This window comes from Ornithorhynchus anatinus, chromosome 4, assembly GCF_004115215.2.
Source record: "Ornithorhynchus anatinus isolate Pmale09 chromosome 4, mOrnAna1.pri.v4, whole genome shotgun sequence".
NCBI classification, from domain to species: domain Eukaryota; kingdom Metazoa; phylum Chordata; class Mammalia; order Monotremata; family Ornithorhynchidae; genus Ornithorhynchus; species Ornithorhynchus anatinus.
In genome coordinates, this window is record NC_041731.1 from 47,325,348 (window position 1) to 47,340,037 (window position 14,690).

The 14,690-nt window shown below is 43.1% G+C and overlaps 1 protein-coding gene across 5 annotated transcripts in view; it reads left to right on the forward strand.

The window, feature by feature from the left end:
• MVB12B (multivesicular body subunit 12B) overlaps positions 1-14,690 on the forward strand; it is a 142,989-nt gene that overhangs the window by 61,841 nt on the left and 66,458 nt on the right. The gene's annotated exons all lie outside the window — the stretch shown is intronic.

Sequence of the window (14,690 nt, forward strand, 5' to 3'; positions counted from 1 at the left end):
GTTCAAACAGCAGAAAATGGCAGAAGTAGGATTGGAACCCAAGTCCTTCTGACTTCCAAGGTCCTTCTGACTCAGGCCAATGCTCTATCCACTAAGCTACACTGCTTCTCTAGCCCTGGAATCTTATCCTTTGAAAAAATGTTTACATCAAGTGCAAAATTCTAATCGTTTATAATTTCTGTGTGTATATCTATCATTGCTGAATGAAGAAGTATTCGGGACCATGGGATTCACTGAAGTGAAGTAGAGGCATGGTCTTCCTTAAACCCTCCCTCCTTCCCCACCCCCGCCCCCAAAACCCACTGCAGAGACTAGTGCAAATTGAAGTTATTCCGTGGCTGCCTGAAGACACGTGCTTTTGTAGCTGGCCAGTTGGGATTGCTTTCTATAAAGATTTTTGAGGGGAAATTCCTTCCTGACCTTGGCAAGCAACCAATTTTCAGCCTAGTGAGGCTTAGTAATAATACTACAATATTTATATTGTTCCCTTTCCCAGAGCACCACAGACTGCTGTGGAAATGGGTATTTCGGGTGTTTTGATTGAAAATGTTTGGAGTTTTTCAGGGGATATGTTAGTTTTTAAAGTTGTTCTCACAAGGGAACTTGGATGAGCAAAATGACATGTCCCCATTCCTCAGAACAGTATTTAAACTTAATTACCTCAGGGAAAGCTTGTCTTTGGAAGTCCTTCCAGTCAGTCATATGTTGGCCCAGAAAGAAATTGAGCTGGTGAGTTTTCCAGGACAATGTTATTGTTTCCAGCATCAGATCTCAGCGACTCTTCTCCCTAGCCTTGAATCAGACCCAGCCCAGAGCAGTGCTTTCTCATCCTCGACCCTGTACTTGGATGAAAGACGATCTGTCCTCTGACACTGCGGCTCCAAATGAATGCTGAATGCTAGAAGGATACCTCCCACCGACTACTGACACAGATTGGCAGTGGTCTGCATTTGCAGCCCAGCCGGGATATAAGCAAGCCTCCAACTCAGGGGCTGGGGAGGAGTTTGGTGCTTTTCCTGGGGTTTCCCAGAAATCCCAAAGTCAGGACTCCCTCAGTCTTGAAGCTCAGAAGGGACATGTGTCTAAGGCAGATTTCAATTTTCAGTAGCTTAGAAGAATGCACTGTCCATGGGAAAGGGGAAAAATGATCGTAGCCTGGGTATAGCAGGACTACCCTTAATCACTGTGGGTGGAAGGGTCACTTTATGATTAAGCAGAGGGGCAGGGGAGCAGTACAGTCATTGGGCTCAAGGCCAGAAACGGAGCCCAGTGCGGCAGCAATGGGCTCAGAAGAAGTGTTTACAAGGCTTATATAGTTTATAACCTCTTGTTGTACACTTTATGGTTTACAATGGCTGCAAGGAAATTGGATCAGTTTTGTTTTACTTGCCAAATAAAACAAATGTCAAAATAGTCAATATAAAATGTATTCTAATTTGGCTGAGTTAACCCAGCCAGTATGCAGTAGAATAATTGAAGGTACATTAATGCCTCCTAGTAAAAACCACCTGTCTGCAGCCAGCATGTTTCTTCCACCTTGTGGGTAATTTACAGGTAATGCAGACACCTGTGCAGAGCTCTTGAATCCATCATGACTTTTTTTAATATCTAGTTCCTCTTTTGGGTTTTCATGTTGATTGTATAAATCTTTAAAGGAAAACTAGATAAAGCAAAGTCATGCCTCCCCATGTTTTTTATAGATGCAGCCTCTTAATTTAAGATCTGTTTAGCACTCCCTGTACAGAGAGCAGTAAGTGATTCCTGCATCCCAGACTTGCAAGATTGAAGCGCTGAGTAACTTTGCTTTCTATTCTCCTGATGAGATGGGAGAAGCTGGAGCTAGCGGCTGGGTGATTGATTATCCCAGACAGGTGAAGCAGTAGATGGACATTCTGACTGGCTGGACTGGTGTGGAGTCAGAGTGGCTCAGAGACTAAAGCATATGATTTTCTGATCGGGTTCTGGCAGTACTACTGACCATTTGGCCTTGAGTAAATCATTAAATCTCTTTGAGCCTCAATTTGCTCATCTACAGCATGGAGCTAGTAATCAATCGATCATATTTATTGAGCACCTACTCTGTGCAGAGCATTGCACTAAGCTCTTGGCAGAGTACAGTGTAACAGAGTTGGTAGACATGTTCCATGCCCACAAGGAGCTTTGGGTCTAAAGGTGGAGACAGACAATTAAAATACATTATAGATATGTACATGAGTGCTCTGGGCTGAGGGTGGTGTGAATACAGGACAAATTCAAGTGCAAATCCAAGTTATCCTATTAATCTCAAAGATGGTAAGGGGTGAAAAATGATCATATAACTGAGATCATTATGGCTGCAGTGCCCACCTTTGGACCAAAAGACACTATGGAAATCTAAGGTATTAGAGTCAATTGAAAATTGCTGATTAATGGTTTTGAACGAATTTGGAGGTTTTGTGTTTCTCAAAGCCATGGATGTTAATGCCTTCTCCTCCCTCCTTCTTTTCCACCAGACCCTCCTTCTAAGGTCTGGCAATCAGTGAGTTATGCAGGGTGACCCAATGCAAAGAATATTATTATTATTATGGTATTTATTAAGTGCTTACTACATGCCAAGTACTGTTCTAAGCACTGAGTCAGGAAACCCAGATTCTTGCCCCAGCTCCCTTGGCTTCACTGACTCTCTCCTCTCCCAGTTCTCCTCTCATCTCTCTGGCCATTCATTCTCTACCTCCTTTGTGGGCTCCTCTCCACCCACCCCCTAACTGTGGGGGTCCCTCAAGGTTCACTTCCAGGTCCCCTTCTATTCTCCATCTACACCCACTCCCTTGGAGAACTCATCCCTTCCCATGGCTTCAACTACCACCTCTATATGGATGATACCCAAATTTACATCTCCAGGCCTGATCTCTCTTCCTCTCTCCAGTGTTACATCTCCTCCTGTCTTCAAGACATCCATACTTGGTTGTATTTTCATTACCTCAAACTTAAAATGTCCAAAACAGAACTCTTTATCGTCCCACCCAAACCCTGTCCTCCCCGTGACTTTCCTATCACTGTAGAGGGTACCACCATCCTTCCTGTCTCACAAGCCTGAACCTTGGCATTATCCTAGACTCCTCTTTGCCATGCCACCTACAGCATGGCTTAGTGGAAAGAGCATGGGCTTGGGAGTCAGAGGACGTGGCTTCTAATCCCAGTTCCGCCACTTGTCTGCTGTGTGACCTTGGGCAAGCCACTTCACATCTCTGTGCCTCAGTTCCCTCATCTGTAGAATGGGGATTAAGATTGTGAGCCTCACATGGGACAACCTGATTACCTTGTATCTACCCCAGTGCTTAGAACAGTGCTTGGCACGTAGTAAGCACGTAACAAATACCATCATTATTATTCAGCACATATATTCAATCCATCACTAAATCCTGTTGGTCTCACCTTCACCACATAGCTAAAATATGCCCTTTCCTCTCCATCCAAACTATTATCACATTAATATAGTCACTCATCCTATCCCACCTGGATTACTGCATCAGCCTCCTTGCTGGCCTTCCAGCCTCCTGTTTCTCCCCACTCCAGTCCATACTTCAGTCTGCTGCCCGGATCATTTTTCTACAGAAACGTTCAGGACATGGCACCCCACACTTCAAAAAACTCCACCTCTGCATCAAACAAAAACTGCTCACCATTGGCTTTAAAGCACTCTACCAACTTACCTCCTCCTGCTTCACCTCGCTTCTCTCCTACAATCCTGCCCGTGCACTTCGCTCCTCTAATGCTAACCTTCTCACTGTGCCTCGCTTTTGCCTATCTTGCCGCCAACCCCTCGCCCACGTCCTGTCTCTCACTGGGAATGCCCTCCCTCCTCAAATCCGCCTGACAATTACTCCTCACCTTCAAAACCTTATTGAAGGCACATCTCTTCCAAGAGGCCTTCCCAGGCTACACCCCATCTTTCCTCATCTCCCACTCCCTTCTATCTCACCCTGACTTGTTCCCTTTGTTCTTTTCCCCTCCGAGCCCCCAAAACTTATGTACACATCTGTAATTTTATTTATTTGTATTTATCTGTCTCCCCACCTCTAGACTGTAAGCTCATTGTTGGCAGGGAATGTGTCTGTTTATTGCTGTTTATTGTACTCTCCAAAGCGCTTAGTACAGTAAGTACACAGTCAGCACTCAAATATGAATGAATGAATGGAATAAACTTCCCCCACTTGCCCGTTATGTGCCCTTGGGCAAGTCACTTAACCTTTCTCGACTTCAGTTTTGTCATGGGTAAAATAGGAATCAAATACCTGCTCCCCGCCTCCTCTTAGACTGCAGTCCCCATTTGGGACAGGAATTGTGTCCTATATGGTTATTTTGTTTATACTTCAGCATTTAGCACAATATTTAATACTTACTGCTTAATAAATACCATCAATCATCAGATCAGATGGCAGAGCCCTGGGAAGATGAGTTTCTCCAATCAAGCTTTCCTCAAATTTTCTACATCCTTTCATTCCTGATTTGCTTTAGAATTATTCCACAGTTACTCCAAGTACTAGGAAAATGAGGTTGGGGGCTGGTGTCTGTTTTAGCTTCTTCATCCCTCTAACCAATCTCAACTCAAGGGAAAGTAAAGGGAAAGAAGAATTGAGTTCCCACATCCTCTTTTTCTTTGGTCTTCCTTCCCTTCCATGGGCTTGTCCAACTGGCCTGGTGGTACCCACAGTGTGCACCTCTGCTACTAACCAGAGTGGGAAACCCTCCTCAGAAAAGTGCTCAGATTTTAAACACCTTCCTTGCTGTCACTGGAACACCCTGGTTCCGTGCCCTGGAATCCTACCCAGGTGGCCTTACAGTTTTGGTCCAGACCCAGTATGGTGGTAGGAGCTCAGCTGGGCTGGCAGGATGTGGTGTGGAATGTGGGAGGTGAGTGCAAGATTGGTTCTAGGGGAAGAAACTCCACTAAGCAGCTGGAGAGACCTGCCATCTCTCCATGGATGTTGCTTAGGCCTGTCAGAGGCAGGGTATCTCATCTGGACCTTTGGAGGGCACCTGTGGACATGAACTTCCTCTCCTATGGGAATTGTTCCAACCATCTCCCGGTGATTCATGCACTTTAGACGGGATGTCAGTCACAGGTGCTGAAGTGTGTTTCACTGTGACAGTCATAATTGTACTTAACTTTTTGCATGGATGTTATCAATCTGTGACAGATACTTTGGGAAATGGGCCATTTTGATTGCAGAAGCTGTGTCACATACATTTAGCCTTCCTCTCGGGGAGACCAGGTTTCAGTCACAACTTTTGCATGTTGATGTCAAGTTTGAGAACATAGATCTGTGCTGACCCCGAAAATCGTTCAGTCACTCAGATAGCAGTGCTGTCATTTGAAAGGTTAATGGCTCTTCCTAGAGGGAAGGAAAATCACACTGCAGAAATCGTGCATTCAGTGTGTGTTTCTCCGTGAGCACAGAGTTCAGTTCCAGAAAATGAAGATTTTCCTGTTCTGTAACTTAGCAGCTTCCTAGTCTCTGACTTCCTTCTGGCGGTACAGTGAGCTGTTGGGTTTCAGTCTAAGTTGGAATGAAATTGGTGTTAGAAGACCAAGGCAGCAGGCTCCAGGTCAAAGGATTATCTTATCCAGCTTGTGGCCCCCTCAAAGATGGACCCTGGGTCCAAGCTATGTCAGTCAGTCAATCAATGGTATTTATGACTTACTGTGTGCAGAGCACTGTACTAAGTGCTTTTGGTCACAGACCACATTGAAAAGAGGTGTGGCTTAGTGGATAGAGCATGGGCTTGGAAGTCAGAAGGACCTGGGTCCTCATCGTTTCTCTGCCACAAGTTTTCAGTGTGACCTCTGGCAAGTCATTTAACTGTGCCTCAATTACCTCATTTGTAAAATAAATGGGGATTAAGAGGGTGAGCCCAGTGTGGAACAGGGACTGTGTCCAACCTGATTAACTTATATCTACCCAAGCACTTAGAACAGTGCTTGGAATATAGTAAGTGCTTAACAAATACCATAATAATAATTATTATTAATTATTTACCCCTGACCTTTCATTGGATGGAAGGGCAGAGAGCTAGGGGGACTAGACTCATTTTCCTGGGGAAACCTGACCATCTGGAACTGCTACCTTGTTGATACAATGTCATAATATCCTGACTGGATTACTGCATCAGCCTCCTTTCTGATCACCCATTCTCCTGTCTCTCCCTGCTTCAGACTATGCTTCACTCTGCTGCCCAGATTATCTTTCTATAGAAAAGCTCTGGGCATAATAATAACAGTTGGTATTTAAGCGCTTACTATGTGCAGAGCACTGTTCTAAGCACTGGGGTAGTTATAGGGTAATCAGGTTGTCCCATGTGTGGCTCACAGTTAATCCCCATTTTACAGATGAGGTAACTGAGGCACAGAGAAGTTAAGTAACTTGCCCACAGTCACACAGCTGACAAGTGGCAGACCTGGGATTCGAACCCATGACCTCTGACTCCCAGTCCTGGGCTCTTTCCACTGAGCCACGCTGCTTCTCTAATCAGAACTTCTGACCAAACTGACCACCTTTTTAAATGGAGAATGTCACCCCCTTCCTCAAAAATCTCTAGTGGTTGCCTCTCAACCTTTCCAAGAAGCAAAAACTCCTCCCTATTGCCTTCAAAGCTGTCCATCACCTTGCCCCCTCCTACCTCACCTCCCTTCTCGTCTTCTACAGCCCAGCCCGCACACTCCATTCCTCTGCCGCTAACCTCCTCATTGTGCCTCATTCTCGCCTGTCCCGTCGTCGACCCTTGGCCCACGTCCTACCTCTGGCCTGGAATGCCCTCCCTCCTCACATAATAATAATAATAATAGTGCTGGTATTTGTAAGCGCTTACTATGTGCCAAACATTGTTCTAAGTGCTGGGGTAGATACAAGGTTATCAGGTTGTCCCACGTGGGACTCACAGTCTTAATCACCATTTTATAGATGAGGTCACTGAGGCAAAGAGAAGTTAAGTGACTTGCCCAAAGTCACACAGCTGACAAGTGGCGGAGTTGGGATTAGAACCCATGACCTCTGACTCCCAAGCCCGGGCTTTTTCCACTAAGGCACGCTGCTTCATCTGCCAAACTAGCTGTCTTCCCCACTTCAAAGCCCTACTGAGGGCTCACCTCGTCCTGGTGGCCTTCCCAGACTGAGTCCCCTTTTTCCTCTGCTCCTCCTCCCCTCCCCAACTCCCCTACTCCCTCCCTCTACTCTACCCCCTTCCCCGCACCACAGCACTTGTGTATATTTGAACATATTTATTTTTCTATGTATTTTATTAACGATGTGTATATATATAATTCTATTTATTTTGATACTATTGATGCCTGTCTACTTGTTTGGTTTTGTTGTCTGTCTCCCCCTTCTAGACTGTGAGTCGGTTGTTGGGTAGGGATTGTCTCTATCTGTTGCCAGACTGTACTTTCCAAGTGCTTAGTACAGCGCTCTGTACACAGTAAGCACTCAATAAATACTGTTGAATGAATGAATGAATGAAGGTCAGACCTAGTATTGGGAAGTTGGGTTGGAGACAATGTGAGGAAGCAATTTTCTGGACTGGGCCTGAGGAACTGAATAATTGATGGTATTATGATGATAGTGATGATGATTATATTTACCAATTGCTTACTTTTTGTCAAGTAAGGCTTGGGTTTCCCATTCTTAGTAGGAGGGAAGACAGGTATTTAATCCCCATTTTACAGTTGAGGAAGTTGAGGCACAGAAAAGTTGAATGACTTGCCCAAGGCCACATAACAAGCAATTGGCAGACCCAGGTTTGAACCCAGTCCTCTGACTCCCAGGCCTGCCCCTTTGCACTGGGCCGTGCTGTTTCTCCCAGTTCTCCAGATCCTTCAGCCCAGCTGCTTTCCCTAGCATGGTAATAATCATGCAGCAATCCCGAGAATGGAAAAAAAGTGCTTTTTTGGTGTGTTAACTGTACTTTCTAATACTGGGGCTTATAATTCCTAGAAGCTGGACTGATGTGCCCTGGCTGAGAGCAGGATTAGATTGACTGAGGATAGGAGGTGCTGAGCTGACCTTTGAATAGCACAGCTTTACAGTGCTAGAGAAGTCTGTTATTGTTTTTCTGTGAGACATTTGAACATGATGTAGAATATGGATTCTGTTTGAAGGCTGGTTACCTAGGAGGAGCAATTGGCCTAAGTTTGATTAGGAGGGTAGCTTGTAAATTGGGATTTTGGCCAGAATTTTGGAAACTCTTACATTTTACATAGCACATTCAAGCTTGTTAACTGTGCACCTGGTTTTGCTTTGAATAATCTAATTACCTTCTCCAAAAGTAAAAACATAGTCATTTTTGCTGGTTTAACTCCAAAGAAGATGTCGCTCAGTTTTTTTTATCTTTCCTCGGGTATTAATGCTCCCTCAGAAATAAGCAACAGAGGTCTGTTTATGTCTTCTAAATTTATGTCATTCACCTTGAAAATCCCCATATCATTCACAGTAATAAAAGAATTTATTCAATACCTAAAATGTTCAAAGCATTGGGCAAAAATATGTGGTGAGAATTAGACATAATCCCTCATAGGAAGGGGACTGGCAATAGACACATAAGGAAAGATGAAACAATAAAAACAGAAAAATAACCCCAATCGATCCTATTTATTGTGCATTTGCTGTGTGCAGAACACTGTACTAAGCGCTTTGGAAAATACAATGCAACATATTTGGTAGACACGTTCCCTCCCCAGAGCAAGCTTATAGTCTGGAGGGGGACAAGAACAAAACAGAAAACACCAAAAAATAAGTCAAGGCGAGCAATAGAGGAGCAGAGTTTCAGGCTCTTCATGGCTCAAAGTCTAGCTTTCACAACTGCAATCACAGGAACTGTCCCAACTACAGCAACCACCACAGGCCTCCCTATTTTTTAAATATTGTGGGAGCCCCTGGATGGCCTGTGGGGGGACAGGGGGCAGCAAGGATCCCCAGGTGTGTGGCTCTGCAGTGTGTTGGGGTGAGAGGCCAAGACCTTGTGCTGCTGCTGCTTGTGTCCTCCCTGTTGGTGCTAGACAGGTTGGAATGAGACCCTAAACTGACATGGAGTCGGGGTGATTCATTTGGCCAATGTCTCCATCTTCCTCCTCTAGCAGATTATGGGTCCATTGCCCGACCCTGCTTTGTCTCCAAGGGGCTGGCAGGATTAGGGGCTCTTTGGGGATCTGTCTCAAAGTAGATCCATGAGTGTGGGCAGGCGATACTGGCTGAGAACTTAAAAGATATTCCAGCTGAAGTCTGGTCCATCTCAGAGGACAACCTCACCAAGCGTAAACTTCTTTCCATTGGCTTCCAGGCTCTCCACCAGCTGTCTCCATTTTACACATTGATCCTCTTGCAACCACAACTCCCCATTCCTCATTCCACCAAACCTCACTTTCTAACTGTACCCCACTCTACCATCTCTTATTCCTCACTTACACTGTGCCTCCAGCATGGAGTTCTTTCCTCACTTAATCAACGAGAATGTAATTCTCCCTACCTTCAAAGCCCTCCTTTAAAACAAAAAACAAAAACCCATCACCCTTCTGGGAGGCACTCCGTGATTAATTCATACCACTCTCAGTACTTGTATATTTTATCCCTAACCTCAGCTCTATGAACGGATTAATAAACTTATTTGTATATTCAATTATTTATTCAGCTATTTCATCCTGAGACATTTTTAGTACTTCCTGTTATAGCCTTGTTCTTCCTCATTCTCCCATCTATTTGTAAATAATGTCCGCTGCATTTGATTGCAAGTTCCTGGTGAGAGGTGATGTGTGTCTTCAGCTGTACTTTCCCAGGCATCCAATAACAGTGCTTCCCACTCGGTAGGTATTCAGTAAATGGTGATCATGACAGTGACATTGCGGGGGCTCACAATCGCTTAAATGATGCTTTTAGAATCTGTAAGTGGTTGTGGAACTAAACCTAACGGAATGTCTTGGCATTTAAGAACAATAGTAAAAATACTTCCAACTCTCACTTGGTAGAACAGTCAGACTAGAGGGAAATTCTAAATTTTCAACCCCTCGGAACATATACAAAGCAGATGATTCATCAATTGCTCAAACGTCTTCTTCTAGTTAATCTAAATTAAAGCATCTGCTTGTAAGCATGCTTAAAATCTACAGTTCCCTCCTTGTGTGATGCAAAGAACTAAACCTGTGGTTCTCCAAGAAAATTTTGCTGCAGCCACAAGTGTAACTATCGCATCATTTTATTGACTGCACATTTTTCAACACTAGGCTTAGAGTGGAAAAACAGCAAAACATTTGATTCATTCATGGGATTTAGAAATTCACTCATCATCTCTATCTGGTCTCTTGTGTTTCTCTCCTTCCCCAGGTCTTTCCATCCAATATAACTGTCCCTTGCCTGTATTTGTCCAAGGCTGCATATGAAAACTTAGGGCTAGAGTGAATGAATCTATATTTTCAGAGACACAGTTGGAAGAGTTTTCCCACCTCCACTTTTCTGAAATAAATTGCTTATTTTCTAATTTGTTCATTCAATCATATTTATTGAGCACTATTTGTTGCTAAAGGAAAAAAAGCCAAGATTAATCTTATTATTCCATCTAGTGCCCACCATTCCAAGGAAATATTCCATGTCATTTTCTAGTGGAAGAGAGGAAGAGGGTGGAAGGCCCTTGTATGATATTGGTATTGTTTCAGGAGATGTATGACATCTGAGGTTTCCTGAGACTATTTTGAATAGTTGGGTGTGAAACTGCATGAACTGTGTGGTTTGTATCATCCTCTGTTCTAAGTGGAGTGTAGAGTGCAGAAATTGGTCGTGGTCCAGTCTGCTTCAATTCAGGATGACGATTGAGAAAAAATGTTAAAACCACACATGAGTGGCTCCCAAATCCATGAATCATACAAACCGGCTGTAAAATAGAGATTGTTGGGTTAAGAGCAGTTTGATTGATTATGGGAATGAAGCAAAAGACACTGGGCAAAATAAAGTCAGCTAAATTCCTACAAAACAAAACACGTGCACTCCCACTCTCTGCTTATACCAGCTCCAGAACTGTAGTGCTGGTAGGAAATTTCGTTTGAAGGCATCATGGTATTGTAGTGTATTTAAATATTGCTAAGAATGAGTAATGGGCTTGGGTTAAAGAAATAACACTTTGGGATATTAATGTTTAAAATCCCACCTTGGAGATTCGAAAATTCTGTTTAATCAGGAATTACTGTCTATCCATACCTCTGATGAGCTGGAGTTTTGGGCTTTCCGTCCAACAGATATGGAAGAGTTTGACAAGAAATCACCTGCTTTAAATCTAAAATCTTTCTCATTTTTGTGTCTGTCATTGCTTTTTTTTTTTTCCATTTTGGTCTTTAGGAGCCTTAGTTATCAAAGTTAAATTGTTATCTGTAAATGGTGTCTAATTCTAAAGTATGAGAGCTCTTTGTGCTTTTAGTTTTTGGTAAAGGACCATTTTTAATATTATGAAAGCATTTTCAATTGCATTACATTTCCTTTGTGAAGAGATTAATCAGTTCGCTTGGGAGTCAGTTTTGTGAATTTAATTATTATTTATGTAAATACAATATTAAATTATGTCACAATGGAAGTTTTTACCTCACTCCATTGAAACCTTTATGGAATAGTTCTACTGAAATTTCCAGTGTTAACCTAGTTGCTAAGTAAGTGAAAACATTAAGTGAAAACCTCCCCCACCTTTCTCTGGATGTGAGCTGCCTCCTGATCAGAACATTTCCTCAACCTCTACTGTTCTCAGCCAGCTTTTTGGTAAATCATCTTGAAAAGGTCCTCAAGGATCTGTGGCCCCTGTCCTCAGTGACTCTTGGTCCTGCATTTGTGGGTGGGATTTGTGCCTTGTGGTTGTGTAAAATAGCATTTCTACAACTTCTCTGGGTGATAGGTGTTTGTTTTGTTCCCAGTTTCTTGCCGGTACATCAGCTCTGATGATCTCTGAGGGATTGGGTTGGAGCTTCCGCTGGGTTGAAGCTTCCCTAGTTATCGGGCCCTGAGGGAAGCAATGTTTCTCGGCTTAAAGGGATTTCATCTTGCATTCCACCCAGGCGAGTTCATGACTTATTCTTCCACTTATTAATCGGGCTCACTAAGGTTTTTGCCTGAGATGGGGCCCTGGAAAGAAGAAGAGATGGAGGAGGAGGAGGTTCCTTTGAACTCTGGCTGGAAGACTCTTGCTGCTTCCCAGCTGTGCAGGTTCAGCGGGTGAATAGAAAAGTCAACGGAAAGAAATGATCATTCCCCTCTCCCTTTGCACGCACTGAGCTCTTTATAGAAGCCGAGCCTGGCAACCCCACCGCAGATTTTTGAGAAGCGGGATATTTTAGTAGTTTGGACTAAGATGAAACGGCAGCCAAGCTCATATGTTCCTCATTTTAAATGCAAGGTCAGGGAGGTTTTAGAAACCCTTTCAATATTTGGGTTTACAAGATTAGACTAGATCGCCTGGAATGGAAGTGCATTGCCTGAGGTAGTTCTCGGGCTCCGATTTGGCTTTTCACTACAGTTCCTTTGGCCATGAGGTAGGTGTTGGGGCTGGGCAGTGTTCAGGGCAGTTAAAGTTAAATGCGGTGAATAAATACTGCAGACGTGACATGGGGCCTTGCTAAAGTTCGGAAAGTTTGTCTTTAAGTCTTTGAACATCAGTGACTTAAGATGAACTCAGTCAAAATAAAGAGCAAAATGGAAGTGATGAACTATTGAGTTCCCATAGGCTGCAAGCTCGTAAGATTCGGTGGGCTGTTTTCCATGGAGAGTGTTTTTGTGGTGGTGGTTTTTTTCAATCAGTTAAAAATTTCTAATTTATATTGAGGTTTGATATCCACCCAGAAATATATGTTTGAACAGCTTGAAATGAGTAACTCATGGGGGCATTTTGAAGAGAGATGCGATAGCATTTTACAATCATTTTGTCCTGAATTATGAATGATGGGAGGCTGGTAACAGTATTGAGTACAATAAATGATGTGATTATTTTTTTTCCTCTTGATTCGGTAGTGTTCTCATGGGATTACTCCAGTTGGATGTGGCAGGTCTTAATATTTAGGCATTTAAATGAAATTATGAAATAGGAACATTTTACTGGCAATATGATTTCCATTTGCTAATGCTTCTATCCATGCTTTGGTAGGATTTCTTGGTTCCTGCCCCCAGGTTCATGAGTGATGGGACGGTACCAGACCATCTCTTGCCTTGCCTTTTCAACACCTCCATTTGGAATGTTTTGCGTAACTAGTCTTTGATAGCTGGCATTTTTTGCCATGATATTGTATTTTGGTTCCCGCTGTATGTATTTGCTTCCAAACTTCAGAAGCAATTTGTCATGTTAGAATAGATAGTCATTAATAACTGTTACTTGGAACTGTCTGGAATTTCTAGCCCTTTTTGTGTAAACCTCTAAATGAGGCATCTCTGAAATTGGCCACATTGTAGGTATTGACAAGTTAAGGGTTTTTTCTCTCTGCATGCTGTTTTAATAGTGGAGTCTTCCCCAGTTGAATCAGAAAGAGAAGTACAGGAAAAGGATGGCTCAGAAAAGCCTGTGTACAATTTTTTTTATTATTCTTACTAAAGCTATGCTATAAATTGTTAATATTTAATTGCTTGGAAAAATCCCTCCCTAACTAGTGCATCTTAATGCATGTTAAAAAGCAATTTGTTTTCTCTTCAAACATTGGAAGAGAATAGTTCTGAAACTCTGACTTGTGGATCCCTCTGGGTGGGTACTCCTTACTCTTGTTAGTACCGGAGGCTGAAATCACAGCTTGTCACCTTGGGGCTGATGGGGAAGAAAACGGGGAAAAAAACCTCAACTCTTCTGGTCATGGTGGAGAAATATAATTGGCAGTAGAGTATGTTAATGTAAGTTTTTATTCTTTAGCATTAAAAATTCCACTAAAGGACTAATAATTACAGTTAATATCTTTCAGTGGAAACTTACAGTAAACGAGCAGTGGTTGAAACAGTATTTAAGGAGAGCTGCTGGCATGATAAGAATGCAAATAAGTGTTATTAGCCTAATGATTTTGCCATCGCCATGGTTGTGCAGCAACAGTGTTGTGAATATGTCATCCAGCACCCGTGAATTTAGAAAGTGTGTCAAAACACAACTTCAATTAGTTTGCTCTAATTATGGCTCTGGAGAGTTTGTAACTACATCACTCCTCATTAAAAGAGATTTTCTTATATGGATTAATGTAATATACAAAGGAAAGTTTCAAAGTTTCTGACTCTATTAGCTTCTGCAACGAGTGGGGTTTGTAGTGGATTATGTGTAAGAGTCTAATTGCTGGATCCTGCAGCCGCAGGTCAGATGGAGGTGGTAGTACTTAGTGCTGGGCGGGGAAGAGGCTATTGAAGATTACAATTATCCAAGTTTTTTTTCTGTGGAGCAGCAGCTCCTCAAAAGTGACCGTACTGAAAGGGGGCTTGAAGCTTTTCCACAGAAGGGTTGTTGAAGCCGTCTGGTTCCACTTTGAGCTGCTAAGAAAACAGGACTAGCCATACAGGACTGAATAATGTGGGTGTTTAGCATCTCAGGGAATTTCTCAGGTCACAACTTCTCTTGGACCTTTGGTAGTCAAGGGTGAATGGCTTTTAGGCCAACCTTCCTCTACAACGTGAGGGGAGTTTGCAGAGGAGGGACTGTTACTGTGGTAACAGCGAAGCACACATTGCAGT